Raw genomic sequence first — 16,666 nt, 5'->3', positions numbered from 1 at the left:
AGTGGCCAACTGTACCGGTTTCTGCAGAGTGGAAGCGAAAGATGTTGTAAACACAGGAGGCTGCATGGCCTTAAAGAGCTTCTTGGCCTCACCATAGGGGATGCGCTTAGATGTTTTGATCTCCTGTATCTTCCGTTCCTCGAGATAGATGGGGCAGACCCGGCTCCAGACAGGGTGACTCCCAGAGCAATTCACGCACTTCACAGGCGATGAACAATCGGCTCCTTCATGGGCAGGCTGACCACATTTACCACAAGTGGCTATCCCATTGCACCCCAACGTAGTATGCCCAAAGCGCTGACATTTAAAACAGCGCATTGGGTTGGGGAAATATGGCCGTACTGGCAAACGTAAGAAACCCGCTTTAACATGCTCTGGGAGTCTCGGGCGATTGAACGTGAGAATAAACGAGTCGGATTTGACTAGGTCCCCATCGACTCGTTTCATAATATGCTGCACGTCGACAATACCTTTGTCAGCCCACTCAGATTTCAACTCGTCCTTGGGGATATCCACCAAGTCCCTACATGTCACAACACCCTTACTATAGTTCAAAGTGGAGTGGAGCTCGATCTCGATAGCGTACTCTCCGAGACAGGTTGCTTTCCTAAGAGAAGTGACTTGACGGGAACTAGAAGTTTCAACTAACAGAGTCCCATTGCGCAGACGCTTCACAGATTTCAGTGTTCCTGCAATTCCCTCAAGACCCTTGTGGATGTAAAAGGGAGAAACTCTCTCAAAGCTACCTTCCTTCCGTTTGACAATCAAAAACACATTCTGGATATCAGCATGTGCTCTGTTACGACAGTCTGATAAATCTCTAGTAACACCAGGCGCTGGAGGACTCGCAGCACGAAGTCGCTTTTTCGATTGGGTGTGTTTTCCTACCAGTGGCCCACCCAATCCACTGGTAGGGGGAAATGTAGAGGTCGAAGGGTCCATTGTGGTCCCACGAGCAGCTAGGGAACTAAAGGTCCGCTCAGACAGAGCCCCGCGTGCCTGAGTAAGCCTTATACAACTGGGGTGCGGCAGGTGCCCCAGAGGTTGCCCGCTTGCGACTGTTCCACCCCAACAGCCATGCATCTTATAGGCGCGCAGCACACCATAAGATTGAGGGGTTTTTATAGAGGTTTACCTTCCTCGCAATCCAGGCGGTCAAGCCAAGATTACCATTCCCCGCAGCATACAACATTCCACCGCTGCGCCATGCGGTGGTCGCTGAAGCATGTCCGGGGTTTACGGTGACAGGAGACTGGCGGCGCTGACCAGTCCCCAGCTCAGGACCCCGGGGTCGCCAAGCCCGTACTCAGCAAATGAATGCTGAGCCAGTGGAAGAAGAATGGGGAGATTTTAAGAGGGCTCTAGTTGAGGCAGCTGAGACTGTGTGCGGAAGAACTAGCACAAAGAGGAGAAGTAAGGAAACCCCATGGTGGAACAACATATGTAAAGAGGCAGTACTTCGAAAGAACAAAGCCTTCAGAGAATGGTTCCAGACCCGAACAGAGGAAGCTAGGGTAAAATATAAGGAAAGCAAGAAAGCGGCACAGACCATAGTAAGGGCGGAGAAGAAGAAGTGGATGGAAAAATGGACAAGAATGTTAGAAGAGGACAGTGAAGGGAACAAAAAAGTACTTTACACCATGGTAAGAAATAAGAGGAACGACAGAAGCGAGTGCCTGAGGATCATGGATAATAATGGAAGAGTTGTGGAGGAAATGCATGAGCTCAAAAAGATTTGGAAGGAGTACTTCGAAGATCTGTTGAATGCCGCCAAGCGGGTAACTAACAGCGATGGAGAGCCTAAGGCAGCAGACGATTATAATAGAGGGGAAGTTGATGATCTAACTTGGAATGAAGTGGAAGAAGCCATAAAGAGGATGAAAGGTGGCAAGGCACCAGGTTGGGACGAAGTAACAGTGGATACGATACGAGCAGCAGGAGAAGTAGGAACCCAGTGGCTATACAGAGTGCTGAGGGTGGTGTGGAAGGAGAACAGAATTCCTGAGGATTGGAAGAAAGGAATTATAGTCCCGATCTTCAAGAAATGGGATAAAAGGAGATGTGAGAACTACAGAGGAATCACCCTGCTATGCCACTGTGGAAAAATCTATGAAAAGATCCTGGAGAAGAGAATAAGAAGCAGTATTGAAAGTGGACTGCAAGAGGGGCAGTATGGTTTCAGACCGGGAAGATCAACAACGGACCTCATATTTGCGGTAAGGCAACTGCAGGAAAGGCACTATGAGTACGGGAAGGACTTAATCATGGCCTTTTTAGATACTGAGAAGGCGTATGACAGTATCTGTAGGGACAAGCTCTGGGATGTGCTGAACACAAAAGGGATAGATGAAGAGATAACACGAAAAGTCAGAAAAATGTATGAGGGAAGTGAGAGTTGTGTGAAAGTGGGGAGGGAACGTACTGCATGGTTCAAGCTGGAAAATGGGCTGCGACAGGGAAGTGCACTTTCGCCTTTATTGTTTATTATTGTTATGGATGAAATCCTACAGCAAGTATCAGATGCAATTGGAGATCATAAAATGAAAGCAGTGCTTTTTGCCGATGACCTGATGTTATGGGGAAATTGCGAGAAGGAGGTGCAAGAGCAGTTAGATGTATGGGAGGCAACGGCAGCACAATATGGAATGCATTTCTCTGCAAAGAAAAGTGAAATAATTGTCACAACAAGGAAGAAGAATAGGCCAAATGTGGATATAACTTGTGGAGGGGAAAAACTACAAGTGGTAGAGAACTTCAAGTACCTGGGAAGCATGATTGAAAGTAAGGGGGGAAACGCAATGGAAATAAATGAAAGGTGCAGAAAAGCAGGCCAGTTCTACAAATGCATTAGGGGGCTTATTTGGAGCAAGGAGGTGCCACAGAAATCCAAGGGAATTATATACCGAACCTACTTTGTCCCCATATTGGCATAGAAGTGAGACATGGGTAATGCACAAAAGCGACAAAAGTAGAATACAGGCTAGTGAAATGAAGTTCCAGAGGAGCAGGTTGAGTGTAACAAGATGAGACAGATTGCGAAATGTGTATGTGAGGGAAAGACTAAAGGATAGAAAAATCAAGACTGCAGTGGTATGGACACATGAAGAGAATGGATGAGGGAAGAATTCCAAAGAGGATGTTTGATCTGCAACTGGAGGGGAAGAGGCCCAGAGGAAGACCAAGAGATAGATGGGTGAAGGGAGTGAAGGAATGTGTGACGAGAAGAGGAGAGAACTGGACGAAGGTGGAAGAGGGGGAATGGTGGAAAGACAGAACACGATGGAGAGGCTTGTGTTCCCGACAGACCCAGCCAGTGGCTGGAAACTGTCCAAGATGATGATGATGATGATGACAACCCGCCAAATAACCCCCTCCCGATCCAAACGATACGACACCTCATGACGAACGAAAGACTCATCCTACTAGTGGACTTCAATGCCGACATGAGAGATTTGGTGACCATAGCACAAATCACAAAGGACAAATCCTCTTCGACCTTCTGACGACGGAACCTGTAGATCGCCTCCCCATATACCAACCTACATTTATAAGCCACCGAGGAACGTCAGCGCCTGATCACGTCCTATATAGCTCTGCCATGAGTGACTCAATAGCCAATGCGGACGTCGGCAACTTAGTAACAAGTGACCACCTCCCCATCCTTTTCCACAAACGCAATAGCCCCACCCAATCCTCCACCAATCAGACGAACCATATGACAGTACTCGAACGCCGACTGGAATAAGTACAAAGATGTACTCGAGCAAGAGTTATCCATCCCCATGACCGTGACAGACCCCCACGACCTCGAACTTGTTACGACCAAGCTATAATCATCCTTTAAGCACACAAAAGGAGAAGCAACACCACAAATTACTATAGACAACTGGAAACCCACTTCCCCCCGAGTAGCTCTCGACCTAATACTCCGGAAAAAGACGACTACAAAGAGAGATGAGACGTACCAACAACCCGAACTTACGACAGATTTGAAACCGACTGAACGATCGCGTGAAACAAATCATCTCTACACATCGACAAAGACAATGGGAAGAAACTCGCGAGAGACTTGACTACAGAAACTGAGAACAATTTTGGAAACAGTTTAAAACACGGGACCAAGAGCAACAACTACTAACACACTAATGGCAAACAACGAGCCAACGACAGACCTACAACAAGAAGCCGACATCTACAAGGACGTGTTAGAAGAAGTATTCTCCTTCCAACACGAGAACAACTTCGACGAGGTTTTCAGACGATCAGTAGAACTCCGACTCCCACGACTACTAAACACACAAACAGTAGAGACAGAAAACGAACACTCCTTAACTAAACCAATAACTGACAAAGAAATCAAAGATGCGATACTAACGGGACGAAACTCAGCGCCAGGTCTAAACGACATACGACGAATTCGTCTAGAAAACGCACCTCTTCTTACACTCATCGCTATCCTATCCCTCATATTCGATTGCTGCATCAGTACCGAGACCATCCCAACTGCCTGGAAAACGAGCAAGACGATCATGATCCCTAAACCAGACAAACCAAGAACAGACCCACGATCCTATAGACCTATCTCTCTTTTAGACGTACTGGGAAAAACCTACGAAAGAATAATCACAGACAGACTCAAGACATACGTAAAACAGAAAGAACTCCTTCCCCTGATCCAAGTCAGCTTCCGCAGCAAGCACTCGACCAACGATCTGCTGTTCAAACTGGTGAACGGAGTTACCCAGGGTTTTAACAACGGACAGTTCACTGTCGCAGTATTGCTGGATATTGAGAGGGCGTTTGACAAACTATGGCATGACGGACTCCTCTTCAAGCTGTGCGAGATAGGGATCGCAATCAAAATGGTTCGGCTCATCAAAGCATATTTAATCAACCGCATATGCAAAATACATGTATCCAACACCTCCTCCCAACCTTTCACCCCAGAAGCACGAGTGCCACAGGGCGGCAACCTGTCTCCGCTACTGTACGTGCTGTACACAGCAGATACACTCACCACCCAGTACCCAGACGAAACAATAGCCCTCTACGCAGATGACACCGCTTATTGGTGTACATCGTGAAGGACAACAACTATACAAAGAAAGACGTATATGAAATAGTAAACGTAGAACCACTTCAGACACAACTGACAAAACTACGCGCGAACTACAGACTACGAATACTAACGCAAAGACTTGACATGGAAAGCTTAATAACAACAAGTCCACAAACTCGACTTCCCAAGCACAAGTATATCTGCCCCGCACGTACAGTAGCTCAAAGCACAGCAAACCACTTTCCAGATCTAGTCCCCCCTATGGAACCGCTAATAACCCACACCCCTACCCCTTCCCACCTAGACGTCAGACAATAAAACACAGACATACAACATGGAAACGAACACACACACACACACACACACACACACACACACACACACACACACACACACACACACACACACACACACACACACACACACACACACACACACACTAGAACTACTCACTCCTGTTCTGCCACTGAAAAACAGGAAAATAGCCATAATTGTGCTAATGATGTTACTAATTTTTTGTTATACAACTGCAAAAATACCTGAATATGTCAAAAGAGGCATCCACTCCTCAATCCCCACTCAAATATACCTACCTCAGCTACACCACATACACCAATAAGCACAATTATATGTTGTTATATGTTACCCTCACACTCACTTCAAAACCCTCTTCTTATCTCTTCTCCTCTCCTCTGTTCTACTATTGCGCACAGTGTTAAATTAAGAAACATTACATACAAAGTATGTGCAGTAACACTATACACACCAACGTGAATATTATATATTATCATATGTTATCATATGTTAATGTTTACATCTTTATCTCTCACTGTCTCTTCAAAAACCTCTTCTCTCCTCCTATATTCTATTATTATATACATTGTTAAAATAAGATATAACCATGTAAATTATGTATTGTAATACCAAATGTTTATGGTAATGATCACCTTAAAAGTGCAAAGAAACGTAAAAACACCTTTCAGCAAGCACTTTAAAATTGTATTAAAAGGAAAAGTAAAATTGTAAAACCTGCTATGGCTAGAAAGTTCAATGCAAGCACTAGAATAGCCCACCCTACAGCCTAAGGGGAGGGAATGAAATGTGCTAAAAAAAACACTCTCTGACATTTGCTGAGTAGCTTCTGGAGGGTGTGGACGCGTGTGCGGGGCTGCGCTAGTACTCTCCCTCTTCGTTGCTACTCAGCCACAGGAACCTGCTTGCGGGGTTAGTTGCCTATTGTCCTAGCACATTAGCTGGACGGTTCGGCACTAAGGCTTCCGAGCTCCTGATTTTGTCAAATCGGGAGCGGAGTTGCGAGAAGATTGCAGCACAGGCGGCTGAGCTGACAGCAGCTTGTGAGCAAAATTGTCGTTGCGGGTTGCGAGCTTAGTGTTGGCGCGGGTCGCTTCTACAGCCGTTTCGAGCACTTCGGCTGCGACAGGTACTCCTGCTGCTGGATAGAGATTAGCTCTGCTCCCCCCAAGAGTAGGGAAATTGCACGTCAGGGCCTGGTCAACGGCCAGATACTTGCACGTCCCCTGCAGGTCCGGGGGTAAGAATAAGCCCGAGGTAATCCCGGCTGTCGTAAGAGGTGACTAAAAGGAGTTTCAACCGTTTCAGCCTTCCATGTGATGGTCCCCCTTGGGGTTTGACCTCCATTTTTCAAAATTCTACAGAAGTACGAGCCTTTTGGGGAAGGACGCCTTACGTGGTGTCTCACTGTCCTCAGTGCACTAAGACCTTGGCACTCAGCATTGTAACGGCGTTGTAACCACACCAAATATTCCTCAAATTGGGCCTAAACGCCTGATGGGTTGCACAAGTTCTGCCCGTAGTGCGTTCCCGTCTGCACTTACGATCATGATGGACTTTCCATGGCACCCAAAATGCAGCACGGTAGCCAGCCCATTGTGGTGGGGTCGTCATGTACCCTCTAGGTTGTAGCCCCCTGACAACACAGGGATCGTACTGCCGATACCTGAGTTGCACCCCCCCCCCCCCCCCCTCCCCCCATGTCGGCCAAGGAGAAGATACCCGTCCCCTTGGGGCATCAGGACTCCCGGCAATGGTCATCCTGCCAGGTGGCCCTTGCTGAGGCTGGGTGGCGCCCGTGGGGAGAGCCCCTGGTCGCAGTGGGTGGTATCGGGGCGGACGTTTCGCAGATGAAACGTCAACATGTATCGGGTCGCTCTGTGGCCAAGTCTTTTAAAAAGAAAGGTACTGTCTCTGGTTCTGGTTCTCCTGCCCTTTCCCCCTTGGCCACTCCCTGGGAGGAAGGACAGGCCCGCCGGCTTGGAGCGAAGTACTTCCCCCGCTATTTAGTCTGTTCTCGGACCAATGGGGGGACGTTCGCCACCTCCAAGCCCATGTTCTTTGTCCACCACATCGAGGACATCTTCGGGGAAATCGAGGCTCTCAGCAAGATGCGTTCGGGGTCCGTTCTTATAAAGACCACCTCCGCCACTCAGTCGGCGGCGCTCCAGGCGTGCGACCGACTAGGGGACATCCCAGTGTCCATTGTCCTGCATCTGGCACTGAATAGGACACAGGGGGTTATTTTTCATCGGGACCTCCTGCTGCAATCTGATGAGGAGCTCAGGGCCAACCTGGAACGCCGAGGCGTGCATTTCGTCCGGCGAGTCCAACGCGGCACCAAAGACCGTCACCTCGACACCGGGGCCTTTATCCTCGCCTTCGAGGGGGATGTTCTCCCGGAGAAGGTAAAGCTGATGTGCCACCAGTGCGACGTGCGACCTTACGTCCCGCCTACTATGCGCTGCTTTCGGTGTTTGCACTTTGGGCACATGTCGTCACGGTGTGAGGCTGAGCCCCTTTGTGGCGATTGTGGACGTCCTCTTCGTGAGGAACATACATGCACCCCACCACCTCGGTGCATCAATTGTCCTGGCATCCACTCGCCTAGATCTTTAGACTGCCCCGTGTATCAGACGGAGAAGAAGATTCAAGAATTAAAAACTTTGGATCGCCTCTCTTATTCTGAGGCCAGGAAGAAGTATGACCGCCTCCATCCCGTGATGTTGACAACTTCGTTTACCTCAGTCGTGTCCACTCCTTCCACAGTATCCTCACCCCTATCCTGTCCCCCTCCACCTCCTCACCCCATCCGGGGTCTATGCCTCCGCCTTCCAAGTCCCTCCCATCCAAATCCTCCTCCCTCGCGGCCCCTGCCCCCTCTGCCCCAGGGGCCACCCTTCCTCCTCCTCCCCCTCCACCGCCTGAGAAGCGATCCTCTTCTGAGGCGTCCATCGGGGAAACGATCCGAACACCGGCTTCCGAGGTCCGGCATTCCAAATCGGACCCCGCGCGTGAGGACCTTCTTCGGGTCCAGCCCACCATCCCCGTGCCTCATCGGACTTCCCAGAAGGCCTCCAAGAAGAAGTCTTTATCCCCCTCTCCACCCCAGCGCGTTTCATCTGACGCTCCATCCGTGAGTCGCTGCTCCCGGCCGTCCTCAGTTTCGCCGGGATGCTCTGCTGCCAGGCGCTCAGCTGGCCTCTCGTCGGTGAATGATGCTGCCCCTCCTACGCAACCTGGGAAAGCGGCCGCAGCTGGAGACGACTCGATGGAACAGGATCCGCCTCCCGCCGGTTGTAGCGTTGTTCCCTCGAAACCTGGCCCTCTGCGGCCGTCGAGGTAACCAGCTCTTCAACCGTTTCGTTCTCCCTTTTTTCTGACTAGCGATGGCTTTGTTACATTGGAACGTAAGTGGTATTCGATCTAATCGGGAGGAATTACAACTGCTCCTCCGCCTGCACTGTCCGCTCGTCCTTGGTCTCCAGGAAACCAAGTTGCGCCTAACTCACCTTATTGCTTTTCCCCACTATACCTCGGAGCGGTCTGACCTCACCCCTTTGGACGGTATTCCAGCTCATCGTGGGGTCATGTTGCTCGTTCGGGACGATGTCTATTACCATCCCATCCCATCGACCACCCCACTCCAAGCCATAGCTGTCCGTATTACTCTTTCTGCCTTTACTTTTTCCGTTTGTACCGTCTACACTCAATGGTCATTCGCAGCTAGTCGGGCTGACATGATGCACCTGATTGTTCAGCTTCCTCCGCCGTTTTTATTGTTTGGCGACTCCAGTGCCCATCATCCCCTTTGGGGCTCTCCTGCATCCTGTCAGAGAGGCTCCCTCTTGGCGGATGTCTTCAACCATGTCAATCTTGTCTGCCTCAATACTGAGGCTACTCTACTCATTCCTACTCCCACTTGGACCTCTCTATCTGTTCTACCACTCTTGCCCGTCGGTTCGAGTGGTATGTCCTTTCTGACACCTATTCGAGCGACCACTTCCCGTGTCATTCGTCTCCTGCATCACACCCCATCCCCACGTCCTTCGAGCTGGAACATACCGAAAGCTGACTGGGGAATTTACTCCTCCCTGGCGACCTATCCGGGCCACGATTTTCTCAGTTGTGACAGTCAAGTGGAATACCTCACGGCTGTTATCATCCACGCTGCCGAACGTTCCATTCCTCGTACTACCTCTTCTTCACGTCGCGTTTCTGTCCCCTGGTGGAATGAGGGTTGTAGAGACGCTATCCGTGCTCGACGACGTGCTTTACGCACCTTTCGCCACCATCCTACGTTGGCGAATTGTATTGGATACAAACGACTCCGAGCGCAATGCCGTAGAGTCATCAAAGACAGCAAAAAAGCTTGTTGGGCCTCTTTCACCAGCTCCTTTAACAGTTTTACTCCCTCTTCTGTCGTCTGGGGTGGCCTGCGCCGGCTGTCGGGCATTAAGGCCCACTCCTCGGTACCTGGCCTGACTTCAGGTAATGAGGTCCTTGTTGATCCTGTGGATGTCTCCAACGCATTCGGCCGCTTTTTCACAGAGGTTTCAAGCTCCGCCCAGTACCACCCTGCCTTCCTTTCCAGGAGAGAGGCAGAAGAGGCTCGGCGACCTTCCTTCCACTCGCTGAATCTGGAAAATTATAATGCCCCCTTTACTATGCGGGAACTCTAACATGCACTTGCACTGTCCCGGTCCTCTGCTCCGGGGCCAGATGCCATTCACGTTCAGATGCTGGCCCACCTTTCTCCGGCAGGCAAAAGCTTCCTTCTTCGCATCTACAATCGCGTCTGGACCGAAGGTCAAGGCCCCATGCGTTGGCGTGACGCCGTCGTTGTTCCTATACCCAAACCCGGGAAGGATAGACACCTTCCTTCTAGTTACCGCCCCATTTCTCCTACAAGCTGTGTCTGTAAGGTGATGGAGCGCATGGTTAGCGCTTGGTTAGTTTGGATTCTTGAATCTCGACGACTACTTACCAATTTTCAATGTGGCTTTCGTCGACGCCGCTCCGCTGTTGACCACCTTGTGACCTTGTCGACATTCATCATGAACAACTTTTCGCGAAACCGCCAAACGGTAGCCGTGTTCTTCGATTTGGAGAAGGCTTATGATACCTGTTGGAGAGGAGGTATCCTCCGCACTATGCACAGGTGGGGTCAACGCGGCCGCCTGCCCCTTTTTATTGATTCCTTTCTTACCGATCGAAAGTTTAGGGTACGTGAGGTTTCCGTATTGTCCGACGTCTTCCTCCAGGAGAACGGAGTGCCTCAGGGCTCCGTCTTGAGCGTAGCCCTTTTTGCCATAGCGATCAATCCAATTATGGATTGCATTCCACCTAATGTCTCAGGCTCTTTTTTTGTCGATGACTTCGTGATCTACTGCAGTGCCCAGAGAACATGCCTCCTGGAGCGCTGCCTTCAGCGTTGTCTAGACAGCCTATACTCATGGAGTGTGGCAAATGGCTTCCGGTTCTCTGAAGAGAAGACTGTTTGCATCAACTTTTGGCGATATAAAGCGTTCCTTCCGCCATCCTTACATCTCAGTCCTGTTCTCCCATTCGTGGACACAACTAAGTTTCTAGGGCTCACACTGGACAGGAAACTTTGTTGGTCTCCGCACGTCTTATTTGGCTGCCCGTTGTACACATTCCCTTAATACCTCAGAGTTCTTAGTGGTTCATCTTGGGGAGCAGATCGCACTGTCCTGCTTCGCTTGTATCGGTCCATAGTCCGATCAAAGCTGGATTATGAGAGCCTCGTCTACTCGTCTGCTCGGCCATCCCTCTTACGCCGTCTCAACTCCATCCACCATTGGGGGTTACGTCTTGCGACCGGAGCATTCTACACTAGTCCCGTCGAGAGTCTTTATGCTGAAGCTGCCGAATTACTATTGACCTACCGGCACGACGTACTGCTTTGTCGGTATGCCTGCAAGCTGTTGTCAATGCCCGACCACCCCTCTTATCAGTCCTTCTTCGCCGATTCTCTCGACCGTCAGTATGGGTTGTATGTGTCTCCCCTGCTGCCCCCTGGAGTCCGCTTTCGTCGCCTGCTTCGACAATTGCATTTTGCCCTCCCTACCACCTTCAGAGAGGGTGAGAGCCGGACACCACCGTGGCTCCAGGCTCCGGTTCATATTTATCTCGACCTCAGCTCGCTCCCAAAGGAGGGTACTCCGGCTGCAGTGTATTACTCATGGTTTGTCTAACTTCGTGCGCAACTTGCCAGTCACACCTTTATTTACACTTATGGCTCCAAAACTGACGATGGTGTCGGCTGTGCCTTTGTCGTCGGGGCCAGCACCTTTAAATACCAGCTCCTCGACCAGTGTTCCAGCTTTACGGCCGAGCTTTTTGCTCTCCACCAGGCCGTTCAGTATGCCCGCCGCCACCACCATTCATCGTATGTACTCTGCTCTGATTCACTCAGTGCTCTTCAGAGCCTTGGAGCTCCATATCCGGTCCATCCCTTGGTGCAACGGATCCAGCAGTCCCTCCATTCTTCTGCTGCTGATGGGTCTCCTGTCAGCTTTCTGTGGGTTCCCAGCCATGTAGGAGTGTCTGGGAATGAGGCTGCTGATGCTGCAGCCAAGGCTGCAGTCCTCCTGCCTCGGCCAGCCTCCCATTGTGTCCCGTCATCTGACATTAGTCGGGTTGTTTGTAAGAGGCTTGTGTCTTTGTGGTGGGATACTTGGTCATCACTTCAAGGAAACAAGCTCCGGGCAGTAAAACCGTTCCCAACTGCTTGGACAACCTCCTCCTGACCATCTCGGCGAGAAGAGGTCCTTCTGACCAGGTTGCGGATTGGGCATTGCCGGTTTAGCCACCGCTACCTGCTCTCCGGTGACCCAGCACCGCAGTGCCCTTGTGGTCATGCATTAACAGTGCACCATGTTTTATTGTCGTGTCCCCGTTTTAGTCAATCTCGTGTTGTCCTGTCTCTGCCATCTACTTTACAGGATATTTTAGCTGATGACACTCGAGCAGCTGCTCGTGTTCTTCGTTTCATTACTTTGACTGGCTTGTCCAAAGACATCTAACTCCTTCACTTATTTTATCTGCATCTTTGTAAGTTTTACTAGATTCTATGTGCTCTAACAATTGTGAATGGGCGCTAATGACCTCAGTAGTTGAGCGCCCTTAAACCCCCCCCCCCCCCCCCAAAAAAAAACCTGCGTGTGTCAGATCTGTTAGGGTCGGACCCATCTGCCAGATACCAAACGGTGCCAACAAAAAGCAGAGACCGACACCCCTTGGCAGCCAACATTTCCACGTCTCGACACAGAACAGATCCCAGTCACACTAACGATAACCCAAAAGGAAAATGCCCCTGGCTGCTACGAGGTCAACAGGACGGACCTAACAGGCAGCCAGGGCGGGATGAGTCCGAACTCGCGATTGCTGTTGCTCAACGCAATCGCGGGTCTCACCGGAAAGGACAGCAAAAAGTACAAAAAAAACCTCGAAAGAGCATGGAAACCAACGAAAATTTTGGCCAAGGGTGACAAAACACCACCCAACGCCCGCCTACTTAAGAGTACAGATAGGAAGGCAAAAATGTCACCAAAACGCAACAAAAAGGTTACATCTCGGTCACTGACAAAAGCGCAAGACCACCTCGCTAAACCCATCGCTGCGCGGTGACCGGACGTGGCAGACGCGGTCGGGTCGGCCGTGGCTGAGCCGACAGCGTCTGCCAACACAAAGGCCGATCAGGCCACGTGTAGCAGCGGTCAGCAGGGTCAGACAGACGAACAAAGGCTTGCGCGCGCCCCGAGGCGGGGGATACACGCGAAAGCACGAAAGAGCGGAGGCGAGTGCGCGCGCGAGGCAGGAGGAAACCGATGCCGCCGATGCGCGAGAGTGCTGGAGCAGAAGAACCTCGGCGCGTTGCCGAAGTGTGCGTTGAGGGAAGCGAAGGACACGGAAGCAGCACAGGGATCAATACACACGAAACAGATGATGGATTCCAGTTGGCAAGAAAAACCGCCAGCCGATTACCCTCCGTCACGCCAGCCCCAATCCACACCACCAACAGGTTCGACGCGATGCGAGAATCCGCGGACGAAGAGTTACATCAAGCAGACGATTATGAGGAGAAAGATCAGGAAAAAAGCCTCAGAATCCCACCTATTGTCGTGCAGTTCGAACACAACTACAAAGAACTGTCCGACATTAGAAAGAACACACTAGGGGAAAACAGGTTCACCGCCAAAACAACTGGCGGAGACAAAGTAAAAATCAGCCTCAAAAACGTCGATGATTACAAGGCAGTGACGAAGGTGCTCGAGGAAACGTATTTCACTTCTACACCTTCCCACTAGCTGCGAGAAAACCAATCAGACTCGTGTTCCGTGGGGTACCACACACCACTGACACTGCGGACATCAAAAAATTCCTGCAGGAGGAAGGGTTCGAGGTTAGCTCGGTTGTCTTGACGCGACTGAACCGACCCTGGCCCCTCCACACGGTCACCCTCTCAGACGCTGCACAAAACCGAAAGATCTGAGAGGTCAAAAAGATCTTAGCATTAGTGGTCACGCCCGAAAAACTAAAAAAGAAATCGGGCCCAGGGCGCTGCTACAACTGCCAGGCCCTTGGGCATATTGCGCGAGATTGCACGAAGCCAGTGGTGTGCGTCAGATGCGCTGAACAACACACCTACGAGCAGTGCAAACTACCAAGGGGGGAGGTTAAAGAGAAGTGCGCAAACTGCAACGGAGCGCACCCAGCTAGCTACCTAGGATGTCCCGAATACAGAGCTTTAAGGGACAGGTAGAGGGGTAAAAAACAACAACAGCAAAACACCGCACTACAAATAAAACACAGCAGCTCCCAGGCCAACTCTCCCACCACCCCAGAGAAGACAAAACAACACCGTCAAAACAGGTCTTCGCCTCCACCGCCTATTCTCGAGCACTTGTCTATTCTCGAGCACTTGTCGGTGACCCACCAGACCAACCGAACCACCTACCACAACACAGTAGTAACCAGGTTCCCCAAACTGATGAAAATCCTAGGGAAGTCCGTCCGCCCTGTCCCCCCACAAACCAGTCCGCGAGAAGCAGCCCAGTCTGTTGCAATCCAACAACTCGCGTCGTCCATCCGACTGCTACAGGCCCAGATGACCCAGTTAGTAGGTATTTTAGCAACACTGACCCAGCTCCCCGCCGACCTCAGATCGGCAGCACAGCACTCGCCTGTAGCAGCGACAACCACAGGAAAACCTGTCCCCCACCACAGATAGAAGACCTAATATACAAGGTCTCAAAAAATGCGTGTTTAACGCAGACAACCTTACTCGCCAACCCATGGAGTTTAGAGAATTCATGCAGGACGAGAACATTGACATATGCCTAGTGGGCGAAACATTTCTCAAACCAGGACTGAGGGTTTCTGTACCAAACTACAATTGTTACAGAAACGACCGACCCACTCGCGGAGGCGGAGTCGCAGTATATGTCAAAAAAGGAATCAAACACCACCAAATATACCGCCCCCCCTCCCCCAATACAGCAGAAATAGAAACGGCGGCAATAGAAGTGGCCGCAGCAACCAGCCCCGTAACAGTCGTTGCAGTTTATCGCCCTCCTTCCCAAAGACTATAAGAGGACGACAGAGCTTGAAAGGGTCCTGTAGCCACCTTTCATTAGTCCGGTAGCCCATTTTCACTAGCATTTCTCTTTCTTTTCCTTGTTTCTCTTTTCTCATAACTCTCCTAGTGGTGTGATTGAATGAATGTGGTTGTGAGTCACGCTGCGATAGTGATACAGATTCAGTAGCAATTGTGCAGAATAGCCAACTCTCGTAGTGGTCAAGTAGGCAAAGAGGTTTGCGCTACTTGTGAGAAATCCACCTGTGTTAGGTTGGTGGCGGAAATGGCATCTTTGGGTTTTCCGGGCCATGCAGAGCGTGGAGGAGGCTAGAGAGGTAAAAGGGAGGCAGTCTGCCGCCGGTACGAGAAGCGTCCACAGCTGTGCTCCAGTCGAAGAAGGGTGGGTTAGACTGACCGCGTGGCGCGTTGTTACTTGGCCAGGGGAGAGCTGTTAGCTTTTGGTCTCGCTTTTCAACTCTGAAAGATAGCTTTGTCTTGTCACACCAAGGAATGCAAAATTTGGCAGATTTTTCTTTTAGTAAATTTCTATAGCAGACTTGAATCCGCCGGAAGAGCGCCACACAAAGGTGTCGATAAGAAGTGAGCACTCGCTTCTGTATGAATGTCTGTCTGCCTTCAGCTGTGCCTGTATAAGCTTTCATTTTTCTAAATATTAATAGCTTTGCCTTCTTGTAAATTTTCCTTGCTTTATGTATCTTTCGTCCTTGGGGAGCCGACCACGTGGTTGAACATTAGAGTTTGTTGGGCTACCGTCATCACTAACTGTCCGATCTCATGTTTGTTTTAAAGAATGTTAACTGTTCATGATTGTGTTATGAGATATTGTTGCAACTCGGCCACGATACCTAGAAATTGCGTCTCCACAAACCACGTGGGCACGCGGGTGTACTGCGAAACGTGTACCGTTTCACGAGTTATTGCGGTCAGTTATCAGGCAACAGCAGTTGTATGAATGATTCACACCAATGATTTTAGGTGTAGATTATAACGGTGTATGTGTCGATGCTTTTCTTTAATGTTTTAGGAATTAATGTCATCAGGAATTGTGTACATGCCTCACATCCATATCTTAGCAATAAATGATTTTATACACAATTCCCTCTTGCATTTCGAGGTTACGTTTTTGCACCTAACCCACTCACCTCGTACTTTCCTGTTAGCACATCCAACGCGTTTCCTTACGCACAGGTCCATTGATTAGTTTCCCCTTTTATTTTAAAACAACTGCTTTAGATTAAGTCTTATTTTTAGGTGTGTTGCTGGGAGCTAATTTTCTGCACAGTGTTCATGCAGGTGCTATTTTATTTTAAATGGTTTATTCTCGTGGACAGTGCACGGGAAATACTATTAATTACATCGCATCCACTATGAGCGATATCACGACGTACGTATTTTTATGAGTTTTGGTCCGTGATCAAATTAATTTATTTTCCAACTCGGCCAAACCTTTAATTAGTTGTATGGTTAGAGTCGGTGGCGACCCTAATCTTCTCACGGTAATTTCACAATCAATAAACATTTCCATTCCCACTCTTAACGTAATAACATGTGTAACACGTTAGTTACAACCTGCACTAAGCCGTATTAGAGGCAAACTATTAATAGCAGGGGACCTAAACGCCAAGCAGGCGGACTGGAACTCGAGACTCCAAATTCAAGCTGGTAACAAC

The sequence above is a fragment of the Schistocerca piceifrons genome, chromosome 10, assembly GCF_021461385.2.
Source record: "Schistocerca piceifrons isolate TAMUIC-IGC-003096 chromosome 10, iqSchPice1.1, whole genome shotgun sequence".
NCBI classification, from domain to species: domain Eukaryota; kingdom Metazoa; phylum Arthropoda; class Insecta; order Orthoptera; family Acrididae; genus Schistocerca; species Schistocerca piceifrons.
The sequence above is the reverse complement of the archived record's forward strand: the minus strand, read 5'-3'. Positions refer to the sequence as shown.